Source organism: Oncorhynchus gorbuscha, unplaced genomic scaffold (genome assembly GCF_021184085.1).
Source record: "Oncorhynchus gorbuscha isolate QuinsamMale2020 ecotype Even-year unplaced genomic scaffold, OgorEven_v1.0 Un_scaffold_7324, whole genome shotgun sequence".
NCBI lineage: Eukaryota > Metazoa > Chordata > Actinopteri > Salmoniformes > Salmonidae > Oncorhynchus > Oncorhynchus gorbuscha.
This window is the reverse complement of record NW_025750731.1, coordinates 775-13,367: the sequence shown is the minus strand read 5'-3', so window position 1 is coordinate 13,367 and position 12,593 is coordinate 775. Positions and strand designations below refer to the sequence as shown.

The following is a 12,593-nucleotide window of genomic DNA, read 5'->3' as shown; positions in this document are numbered from 1 at the left end:
CTACTACTGCTCCTGCTACTGTTACTACTACTCCTACTACTACTACTGTTACTACTACTGCTACTGTTACTGCTACTGTTACTACTGCTACTGCTACTACTACTACTACTGCTACTACTGTTACTACTACTACTGCTACTACTACTACTGCTACTGTTACTACTACTACTGCTACTACTGTTACTACTACTGCTACTATTACTACTACTACTGCTACTGTTACTACTACTACTGCTACTACTACTACTGCTGCTGCTACTGTTACTACTACTACTGCTACTACTGTTACTGCTACTACTGCTACTGTTACTACTACTACTGCTACTGTTACTTCTACTACTGCTACTACTACTACTACTGTTACTACTACTACTGTTACTACTACTACTACTCCTACTCCTACTACTACTAGGTGGGTCGGAATATCACCCGGATCAAACTACTGGTCAGGAAGTTCTTCCAGACCCAGAGAAAGGAAGAGGAAGAGAGACCGTTCTTCTTGTATGTGGCGTTCCACGACACCCACCGCTGTGGCCATTCCCAGCCGCAGTACGGAGCATTCTGTGAGAAGTTTGGGAACGGCCAGAGTGGAATGGGGAGGATTCCAGATTGGAAGCCAGAATACTACACCCCAGACCAAGTCAAGGTAAGGATCTGGTGCTGGTTCTGTTGTACTCTGTTCTATGCTAATCTATTCTAAGACAGTATATCATTTTCCACCTGCTATTTGAGAGTACGGTCATGAATTATTTCATTGAATATAATATGTAATTTAACACTTACCCAGGTGCCCCACTTCGTCCCAGACACCCCTGTAGCGAGAGCTGATTTGGCTGCCCAGTACACTACAGTTAGCAGACTGGACCAGGGTAAGAGGAGGAAGAATACACACACACACACCGACATGAATAGAGAGGAACACACACACACCGATATGAATAGAGAGAGGAACAAACACACACACACACACACACCGACATGAATAGAGAGGAACACACACACACACCGATATGAATAGAGGAACTCACATACACACACCGATATGAATCGAGAGAGGAACAAACACACACACACCGACACACACACACACACCGATTTGAATAGAGAGAGGAACTCACACACACACACCGATATGAAGAGAGAGGAACACACACACATGCAAGAACACTCACAGACGTATATTTGAAATCTATTTATTACATATCTAATACATGACAAGTAAACTTCTTCGCTGTAGGTATTAGTCTGATTCTACACCATGAATCCATCCATGGCCGTGTCCGAATACCCACACTGGCGTACTACATACTTAAACTGCATACTAATTTCTAGTAGAATTCACTCGTCTTTTCCCGCCTCGCGTGTTTGACAACAGCTGATAATCAGATAAATTGACGCACTACCAAAATGAACTAATGGAGGGAGTCAACGCAATCTCTCATCACATGACCCATTCAGAGTTCTGTTTTCTACATTTCACAAACTATACTGAACTAAAATATAAACGCAAAAATTTGAAAGACTGTCTGAGTTACAGTTCATATAAGGAAACCAGTCGGTTCATATAAATTCATTAGTCCCTAATCTATGGATTTCACATTACCTTAAAAAAATGGGCCTCGGTATCTTGTCACGGTATCTCTGTGCATTCAAATTGCCATCGATAAAATGCAATTGTGTTCGTTGTCCGTAGCTTATGCCTGCCCATACCATAACCCCACCATGGGGCACTCTGTTCACAACGTGTCCTCTACTGTCTTCCATAGGTATTGGTCTGGTGCTGGCTGAGTTGAGGGAGGCTGGTTATGAGAATGACACCTTGGTGATCTACAGCTCTGATAACGGTATCCCTTTCCCCAACGGACGCACCAACCTGTACGGATCAGGCACCGCAGAACCCATGTTGGTGTCATCACCTGAACACAGGGAGAGATGGGGAGGAACCAGCCAAGCCTACGTCAGCCTACTGGGTGAGAGGGAGGGAGGGGAGCAGGAGGGAGGGACCAGCCAGGACTACGTCAGCCTACTGGGTGAGAGGGAGGGAGGGGAGCAGGAGGGAGGGACCAGCCAGGACTACGTCAGCCTACTGGGTGAGAGGGAGGGAGGGGGAGCAGGAGGGAGGGAGGGAGGGACCAGCCAGGACTACGTCAGCCTACTAGGTGAGAGGGAGGGAGGAACCAGCCAGGCCTACGTCAGCCTACTGGGTGAGAGGGAGGGAGGGACCAGCCAGGCCTACGTCAGCCTACTGGGTGAGAGGGAGGGAGGGACCAGCCAGGCCTACGTCAGCCTACTGGGTGAGAGGGAGGGAGGGACCAGCCAGGCCTACGTCAGCCTACTGGGTGAGAGGGAGGTAGGAACCAGCCAGGCCTACGTCAGCCTACTGGGTGAGAGGGAGGGAGGGACCAGCCAGGCCTACGTCAGCCTACTGGGTGAGAGGGAGGGAGGAACCAGCCAGGCCTATGTCAGCCTACTGGGTGAGAGGGAGGAACCAGCCAGGCCTACGTCAGCCTACTGGGTGAGAGGGAGGGAGGGGGAGCAGGAGGGAGGGACCAGCCAGGACTACGTCAGCCTACTGGGTGAGAGGAGGGAGGGGGAGCAGGAGGGAGGGACCAGCCAGGACTACGTCAGCCTACTGGGTGGGAGGGAGGGGAGCAGGAGGGAGGGAGGAGGGACCAGCCAGGACTACGTCAGCCTACTGGGTGAGAGGGAGGGAGGGGGCAGGAGGGAGGGACCAGCCAGGACTACGTCAGCCTACTGGGTGAGAGGGAGGGAGGGGGAGGAGGAGGGAGGGACCAGCCAGGACTACGTCAGCCTACTGGGTGAGAGGGAGGGAGGGGGAGCAGGAGGGAGGGAGGGAGGGACCAGCCAGGACTACGTCAGCCTACTAGGTGAGAGGGAGGGAGGAACCAGCCAGGCCTACGTCAGCCTACTGGGTGAGAGGGAGGGAGGGGCCAGCCAGGCCTACGTCAGCCTACTGGGTGAGAGGGAGGGATGGAGGGAGGGAGGGGTAGCAGGAGGGAGGGAGGGGGAGCAGGATACCAGCCAGGCCTACGTCAGCCTACTGGGTGAGAGGGAGGGAGGGGGAGCAGGAGAGATGGAGGGAGGGACCAGCCAGGCCTACGTCAGTCTACTGGGTGAGAGGGAGGGAGGGACCAGCCAGGCCTACATCAGTCTACTGGGTGAGAGGGAAGGAGGTGGAGGGAGGGAGGGAGGGGTAGCAGGAGGGAGGGAGGGGGAGCAGGTACCAGCCAGGCCTACATCAGCCTACTGGGTGAGAGGGAGGGAGGGGGAGCAGGAGAGATGGAGGGAGGGACCAGCCAGGCCTACGTCAGTCTACTGGGTGAGATGGGGAGGGAGGGACCAGCCAGGCCTATGTCAGGATACTGGAGGGAGGGAGGGACCAGCCAGGCCTACGTCAGTCTACTGGAGGGAGGGACCAGCCAGGCCTACGTCAGTCTACTGGGAGGGAGGGAGGGAGGGAGGGAGGGAGGGGAGATGGGGACCAGCCAGGCCTATGTCAGCCTACTGGGTGAGAGGGAGGGAGCAGGAGAGAGGGAGGGACCAGCCAGGCCTACGTCAGTTTACTGGAGGAGGGGGACCAGCCAGGCCTACGTCAGTCTACTGGAGGGAGGGACCAGCCAGGCCTACGTCAGTCTACTGGAGGGAGGGAGGGAGGGACCAGCTAGGCCTACGTCAGTCTACTGGAGGGGGGAGGGAGGGAGCAGGAGAGAGAATGATGGTTGGAGGGAGGGAGATAGAGAATATGGGTTGGAGGGAGGGAGAGAGAATGATGGTTGGAGGGAGGGATGGAGAGAGAATGATGGTTGGAGAGAGAATGATGGTTGGAGGGAGGGATGGAGAGAGAATGATGGTTGGAGGGAGGGATGAGAGAATGATGGTTGGAGGGAGGGATGAGAGAATGATGGTTGGAGGGAGGGATGAGAGAATGATGGTTGGAGGGAGGGATGAGAGAATGATGGTTGGAGGGAGGGAGAGAGAATGATGGTTGGAGGGAGGGAGAGAGAATGATGGTTGGAGGGATGGAGAGAGAATGGTGGTTGGAGGGAGGGAGGGAGAGAGAGAATGATGGTTGGAGGGATGGAGAGAGAATGATGGTTGGAGGGATAGAGAGAGAATGGTGGTTGGAGGGAGGGAGAGAGAGAATGATGGTTGGAGGGAGGGAGAGAGAATGGTGGTTGGAGGGAGAGAGAGAGAATGATGGTTGGAGGGAGGGAGGGAGAGAGAGAATGATGGTTGGAGGGAGAGAGGGAGAGAGAATGATGGTTGGAGGGAGAGAGAGAGAGAATGATGGTTGGAGGGAGGGAGGGAGGGAGAGAGAGAGAATGATGGTGGGAGGGAGAGAGAGAGAATGATGGTTGGAGGAAGGGAGGGAGAGAGAAATGATGGTGGGAGGGAGGGAGAGAGAGAATGATGGTTGGAGGAAGGGAGGGAGAGAGAGAATGATGGTTGGAGGGAGGGAGAGAGAGAATGATGGTTGGAGGGAGGGAGAGAGAGAATGATGGTTGGAGGGAGGGAGTGAGAATGATGGTTGGAGGGAGGGAGAGAGAATGGTGGTTGGAGGGAGGGAGAGAGAATGATGGTGGGGGGGAGGGAGGGAGAGAGAGAGAGAGAATGATGGTGGGAGGGAGAGAGAGAATGATGGTGGAGGGAGGGAGAGAGAGGAAAAGGGAGGAGGGAAGAAGGTATTGGTGTATTGACTGATAATAGCTGGGGAGAATTAATTAATGGATGTGTGGATGTATTTCTTCATGCATGTGTAATACCACTGTTACCATTAGGGGGAGACATAACTACCCTTCCACGGTATATGTTTGGGAGATCACCTCAAGGAATGGAGGAAGGAAGGATTTTAAAAGTAATTTGACCACTATGTTTAAATCTCAATTAGCCTTTCCATGATTCCTCACACCCTCTCTCCTCTTTCTCAAAGCCCATTGGTGGAGAAGTTCAGAGGTGGAAAACCTTGGATGTTCTCCTCCAATGTTCTTTATGGAGGCAAGGAAATTGGATGTGAGAAGTCACAGGAAGATAAATTGTGATAGAACCTAACCATCTCTCTCTCTACCTCCCTCCAGACATCACCCCCACCTTACTGGACTGGTTCTCCATCCCGTACCCCTCATACTTCCTCCCGAGCACCCCCACCACCCCTGTCAGCCTCACAGGCCGCTCCCTCCTCCCTGCCCTCGTCTCCGAACCCTCACATGCTGCCTGGCACACCGTCTCGCCAGGTAAAACCCTCACCCGCTTGCCTGGCACACCGTCTATGCCAGGTAAAACCCTCCCCGCCACCTGGCACACCGTCTATGCCAGGTAAAACCCTCCCCTGCCTGGCACACCATCTATGCCAGGTAAAACCCTCCCCGCCGCCTGGCACACCGTCTATGCCAGGTAAAACCCTCCCCGCTGCCTGGCACACCATCTATGCCAGGTAAAACCCTCACCCTCCACCTGGCACACCGTCTATGCCAGGTAAAACCCTCCCCGCTGCCTGGCACACCGTCTATGCCAGGTAAAACCCGTCTATGCCAGGTAAAACCCTCCCCGCTGCCTGGCACACCGTCTATGCCAGGTAAAACCCTCCCCGCCGCCTGGCACACCGTCTATGCCAGGTAAAACCCTCCCCGCTGCCTGGCACACCGTCTATGCCAGGTAAAACCCTCCCCGCTGCCTGGCACACCGTCTATGCCAGGTAAAACCCTCCCCGCTGCCTGGCACACCGTCTATGCCAGGTAAAACCCTCACCCGCTGCCTGGCACACCGTCTATGCCAGGTAAAACCCTCCCCCGCCACCTGGCACACCGTCTATGCTAGGTAAAACCCTCACCCGCTGCCTGGCACACCGTCTATGCCAGGTAAAACCCTCACCCGCTGCCTGGCACACCGTCTATGCCAGGTAAAACCCTCCCCCGCTGCCTTGTACACCGTCTATGCCAGGTAAAACCCTCCCCGCCGCCTGGCACACCGTCTATGCCAGGTAAAACCCTCCCCGCTGCCTGGCACACCATCTATGCCAGGTAAAACCCTCCCCCGCCGCCTGGCACACTGTCTATGCCAGGTAAAACCCTCCCCGCTGCCTGGCACACGGTCTATGCCAGGTAAAACCCTCAAACGCCACCTGGCACACCGTCTATGCCAGGTAAAACCCTCCCCGCCGCCTGGCACACCGTCTATGCCAGGTAAAACCCTCCCCGCCACCTGGCACACCGTCTATGCCAGGTAAAACCCTCCCCGCCGCCTGGCACACCGTCTATGCCAGGTAAAACCCTCCCCCGCTGCCTGGCACACCGTCTATGCCAGGTACAAAGGAAGGAATGCACGGTGTGTTAGATGTTGGTGTTTTAACCAGTTAACCACTGAGACTATATATCGGGTGGTTTCCCAGACACTGTGATTACACCTACTGTAGTCCTGGACTTAACAGCATGTTCCATGCAGATTCTCCGTTGAGAATGATTTTTAGTTCAGGACTAGTTAGAATCTGTGTCCGGGAAACTGGCCCATAGTGTGACTTACTTTCTTTGTGTGTATTAGTTAACACTTTACATTACAGGATCCTTATGACTGTTTAATTATTATTTCAGTCTAACGAGTATTGTAATTACTCATTACTACACTGTACTTTGGATTATTGCTTTTTTAAAAATGTTTTCTTTGTTCTTCCACAATGTCTACGGCAGCCAGTCCCTCCATGAGGTGACCATGTACTACCCTATCCGCTCCATCCACCAGGGCGTACCGCCTGCTCCACAACCTACACTACCGCATGCCCTTCCCCATAGACCAGGACTTCTACGTCTCTCCACCTTCCAGGACCTGCTGAACAACACCCTGACCGGACGGCCCACAGGCTGGTTCAAAACCCTGCAACAATACTACTACAGGTACTGGTATAATATACTATATTATACACTATTATATTATACACTATTATACTATATTTTACACTAGTATATATCTGAACAACACCCTGACCGGACGGCCCACAGGCTGGTTCAAGACCCTGCAACAATACTACTACAGGTACTGGTATAATATACTATATTATACACTATTATATTATACACTATTATACTATATTTTACACTAGTATATATCTGAACAACACCCTGACCGGACGGCCCACAGGCTGGTTCAAGACCCTGCAACAATACTACTACAGGTACTGGTATAATATACTATATTATACACTATTATATTATACACTATTATACTATATTTTACACTAGTATATATCTGAACAACACCCTGACCGGACGGCCCACAGGCTGGTTCAAAACCCTGCAACAATACTACTACAGGTACTGCTATAATACTATTATATACTATATTATACACTATTATATTATACACTATTATACTATATTTTACACTACTATACTATATTATACACTATTATATTAATGCACCAATTTGTAAGTCGCTCTGGATAAGAGCGTCTGCTAAATGACTTAAATGTAAATGTAATATACTATCATACTATATTTTACACTATTATATTATACACTATTATACTATATTATACACTATTATATTATACACTATTATACTATATTATACACTATTATACTATATTATACACTATTATATTATACACTATTATACTATATTATACACTATTATATTATACACTATTATACTATATTATACACTATTATACTATATTTTACACTAGTATATATCTGAATAACACCCTGACCGGACGGCCCACAGGCTGGTTCAAGGCTCTGCAACAATACTACTACAGGTACTGGTATAATACTATTATATACTATATTATATTATACACTAGTATACTATATTATACACTATTATATTATACACTATTATACTACATTATACACTGTTATATTATATACTATTAAACTATATTTGACGCTATTATATTATACACTATTATACTATATTTTACACTATTATATTATACACTATACTATATTATATACTATCATACTATATTTGACGCTATTATATTATACACTATTATACTATATTTTACACTATTATATTATACACTATTATACTATATTTTACACTATTATATTATACACTATTATACTATATTTTACACTACTATATATCTGAATAACACCCTGGCCAGGCGGCCCACAGGCTGGTTCAAGGCTCTGCAACAATACTACTACTACAGGTACTGGTATAATACTATTATATACTATATTATACACTAGTATACTATATTATACACTATTATACTATATTTTACACTAGTATATATCTGAATAACACCCTGGCCAGGTGGCCAACAGGCTGGTTCAAGGCTCTGCAAAAATACTACTATTACAGGTACTGGTGTAATACTATTATATACACTATTATATTATATACTATTATACTATATTATACACTATTATATTATACACTATTATACTATATTTTACACTACCATATATCTGAATAACACCCTGACCGGACGGCCCACAGGCTGGTTCAAGGCTCTGCAACAATACTACTACAGGTACTTTTTGAAGAAGATCCCTTTATGTATCTGAGTTTAGAGAGGACAGATAGACATAGTGAGGGGTGTAGAAAACCCAGAGAACCCCGTCGCTGCGGTGGCGTTTGTGGTTCAGAGTCAGGAGCTTAGACTGACATCGAACACTATTATAATAGACTATAAACCGGGAACTTTGGGTCCTGGATGCTGATTGGCTGTATGTACAGTGCATTCTGAAAGTATTCAGACCCCTTGACTTTTTCCACATTTTGTTACATTACAGCCTTATTCTAAAATTTATGAAATTGTTGTTTTTTCTCATCAATCTACACACCATGATGATAAAGCAAAAACAGGTTTTTAGAAATGTTTGTGAATAAAATAACTGAAATAATACATTTACATAAGTATTCAGACCCTTTACTCATAAAGGCCTGCTTGGTGGAGTGCTGCAGAGATGGTTGCCCTTCTGGAAGTTTCTCCCATCTCCACAGAGGAACTGTGGAGCTCTGTCAGAGTGACCATTGGGTTCTTGGGCCCTTTTCCCCGATTGCTCAGTTTTACCTGGTGGCCAGCTCTAGCAAGAGTCTTGGTGGTTCTAAACTTCCTCCATTTAAGAATGATGGATGCCACTGTTCTTTGGGACCATCAATGCTGCATAAATGTTTTGGTACCCTTCCCCAGATCTGTGCCCCGACACAATCCTGTCTTGAAACTCTACAGGCAAATCCTTCAACCTCATGGCTTGGTTTTTGCTATGACATGCACAGTCAACTGTTGGACCTTATATAGACAGGTGCCTTTACAAATAATGTCCAATCAATTGATTGGTGTCCGCCTGTGGTAAATTCAAGTTGTAGAAACATCTCAAGGATGATCAATGGAAACAGAAAGGACCGGAGCTCAATTTTGAGTCTCATAGCAAAGGTTCTGAATAATTATGTAAGTAAGGTATCTGTTTTTTATTTGTAATAAATTTACAAACATGTCTAAAAACCTGTTTCTCTTTGTCCTTACGGGGTATTGTGTGTAATTGAGGATTTGTATTTATTTAATCTATTTTAGAATAAGGCTGTAACGTAATAAAATGTGGAAAAGGTCAAGGGGTCTGAATTCTTTCTGAATGCACTGTTGTATATCAGACATTATAAACTGTGTGGTTCCAGCTCTGAATGCTGATTGGCTGACATCCGTGGTATATCAGACCGTATATCACGTGTATGACGACGACCGCGATGCGTCGTGCATAAGAACAGCCCTTGGCCATGGTATATTGGCCATATACCACACCCCCTCGTGCCTTATTGCTTAAATATACCACGGTTGTGCAAAAATACTTGTTTACTTTTCTATTTATGTTGGTAACCAGTTTATAACAGTAATAAAGCACCTCGGGGGGGTTGAGGGATATGTCAATATACCACACACCTTTGGACCTTTATAGTATTTGCTTAATTATTCTCTATTATGTAGCGATATAAGAACAGTAGTACCATCTTCATTACCATAGAAATGAAACCATACAATATAAAAACTATACAATATGAAGCATAGGATTCTATATACAATATAAAAACTATTTAAAACTATACAATATAAAACTATACAATATAAAGCATAGGATTCTATATACAATATAAAAACTATACAATATAAAGCATAGGATTCTATATACAATATAAAAACTATTTAAAACTATACAATATAAAACTATACAATATAAAGCATAGGATTCTATATACAATATAAAAACTATACAATATAAAGCATAGGATTCTATATACAATATAAAAACTATTTAAAACTATACAATATAAAACTATACAATATAAAGCATAGGATTCTATATACAATATAAAACTATACAATATAAAGCATAGGATTCTATATACAATATAAAACTATACAATATAAAACTATACAATATGAAGCATAGGATTATATATACAATATAAAAACTATACAATATAAAAACTACAATATGAAGCATAGGATTATATTTACAATATAAAACTATACAATATGAAGCATAGGATTATATATACAATATAAAAACTATATAAAAACTATACAATATAAAGGCTATACAATATAAAAACTATACAATGAAGCATTCTTCTATATACAATATAAAACTATACAATATAAAAACTATACAATATGAAGCATAGGATTATATTTACAATATAAAACTATACAATATAAAAACTATACAATATAAAAACTATACAATATAAAAACTATACAATATAAAAACTATACAATATGAAGCATAGGATTATATTTACAATATAAAACTATACAATATGAAGCATAGGATTATATTTACAATATAAAAACTATATAAAAACTATACAATATAAAGCATAGGATTCTATATACAATATAAAACTATACAATATAAAGCATAGGATTCTATATACAATATAAAACTATACAATATAAAACTATACAATATGAAGCATAGGATTATATTTACAATATAAAACTATACAATATAAAACTATACAATATGAAGCATAGGATTATATTTACAATATAAAAACTATATAATATAAAGCATAGGATTCTATATACAATATAAAAATATACAATATAAAGCATAGGATTCTATATACAATATAAAACTATACAATATAAAGCATAGGATTCTATATACAATATAAAACTATACAATATAAAGCATAGGATTATATATACAATATAAAGGCTATACAATATAAATGGTTCTATATCTATGATACTACTATTACCATAGAAATATATTTAATAGAATGGGCTTGGAACCTCTAACCCTGGAAATTCATTCTATTTCTATGACTACTACAGGGACCGCTGGGAGCTTTTTGACTTGCGGTCGGACCCAGAGGAGGCTGTGAACCTGGCTGGGGACCCGGCTCTCGCCCCGGTCCTGAAGAGCCTCAGAGACACGTTAGTATTACTGTTCTACAGGGATATTATGGATCGATTATTGTATCATCGATATGGATATTATGGAGGGTTGCAAAATTCCCAGAAATCCAGTTTGGAAGATTCCCAGAACCAGGATGGAATCAGCAAGAAATATGGAATTCTTCAAACACAAACTTGGGAATTTTGAGAAAGCCAAACCATTTCCCCCTTGGGGTTATTTCTTATGTTATATCTTATGTTATTTGTAATGGTAATTATTTCCTAATGTTATGTTGCCAGGCTGCTGAAGTGGCAGTGGACCACTGGGGATCAGAGTGGGTCCTGTGGACCAGACGCTGTGCTGGAGGACAAACTGGAACCACACTGTCGACCGCTCTACAACGGACTCTGGCCGCAAACTAGACCACAACTGGACTGTGATTGATTGTGGATCCAATCATATTTATTTTATAAAGCCCTTTTTACATCAGCAGTAGTCACAGTGTGATTCATAGTTAGCCGGCCTGAACCTCCACAGAGGAATCAATGCAGAACACGAATCACAGTGGCCAGGAACATCTCCCTAGAAAGAAGGACTCAAGGAAGTAAGATGGAGAGGAATCCGGCTCCGACGATGACCCATCCTTTTCTGGCTGTACCAGGTAGAGGTTAAGAGTACATGTAATATATAATAATAATAATATATGCCATTTAGCAGACGCTTTTATCCAAAGCGACTTACAGTCATGTGTGCATACATTCTACGTATGGTGGCCATTAAGAGTACATGTGGCCATTAAGAGTACATGTGGCCATTAAGAGTACATGTGGCCATTAAGAGTACATGTGGCCATTAAGAGTACATGTGGCCATTAAGAGTATGTGTGGCCATTAAGAGTACATGTGGCCATTAAGAGTACATGTGGCCATTAAGAGTACATGTGGCCATTAAGAGTACATGTGGCCATTAAGAGTACATGTGGCCATTAAGAGTACATGTGGCCATTAAGAGTACATGTGGCCATTAAGAGTACATGTGGCCATTAAGAGTACATGTGGCCATTAAGAGTACATGTGGCCATTAAGAGTACATGTGGCCATTAAGAGTACATGTGGCCATTAAGAGTACATGTGGCCATTAAGAGTACATGTGGCCATTAAGAGTACATGTGGCCATTAAGAGTACATGTGGCCATTAAGAGTACGTGTGGCCATTAAAGGGGTA

At 44.4% G+C, this 12,593-nt stretch overlaps 1 pseudogene; it reads left to right on the top strand.

Annotated features, from left to right (window-relative positions):
- The first annotated feature begins 412 nt into the window (after nucleotides 1-412).
- LOC124029700 lies at nucleotides 413-11,813 on the top strand (annotated as a pseudogene).
- The last annotated feature ends 780 nt before the right edge of the window (nucleotides 11,814-12,593 follow it).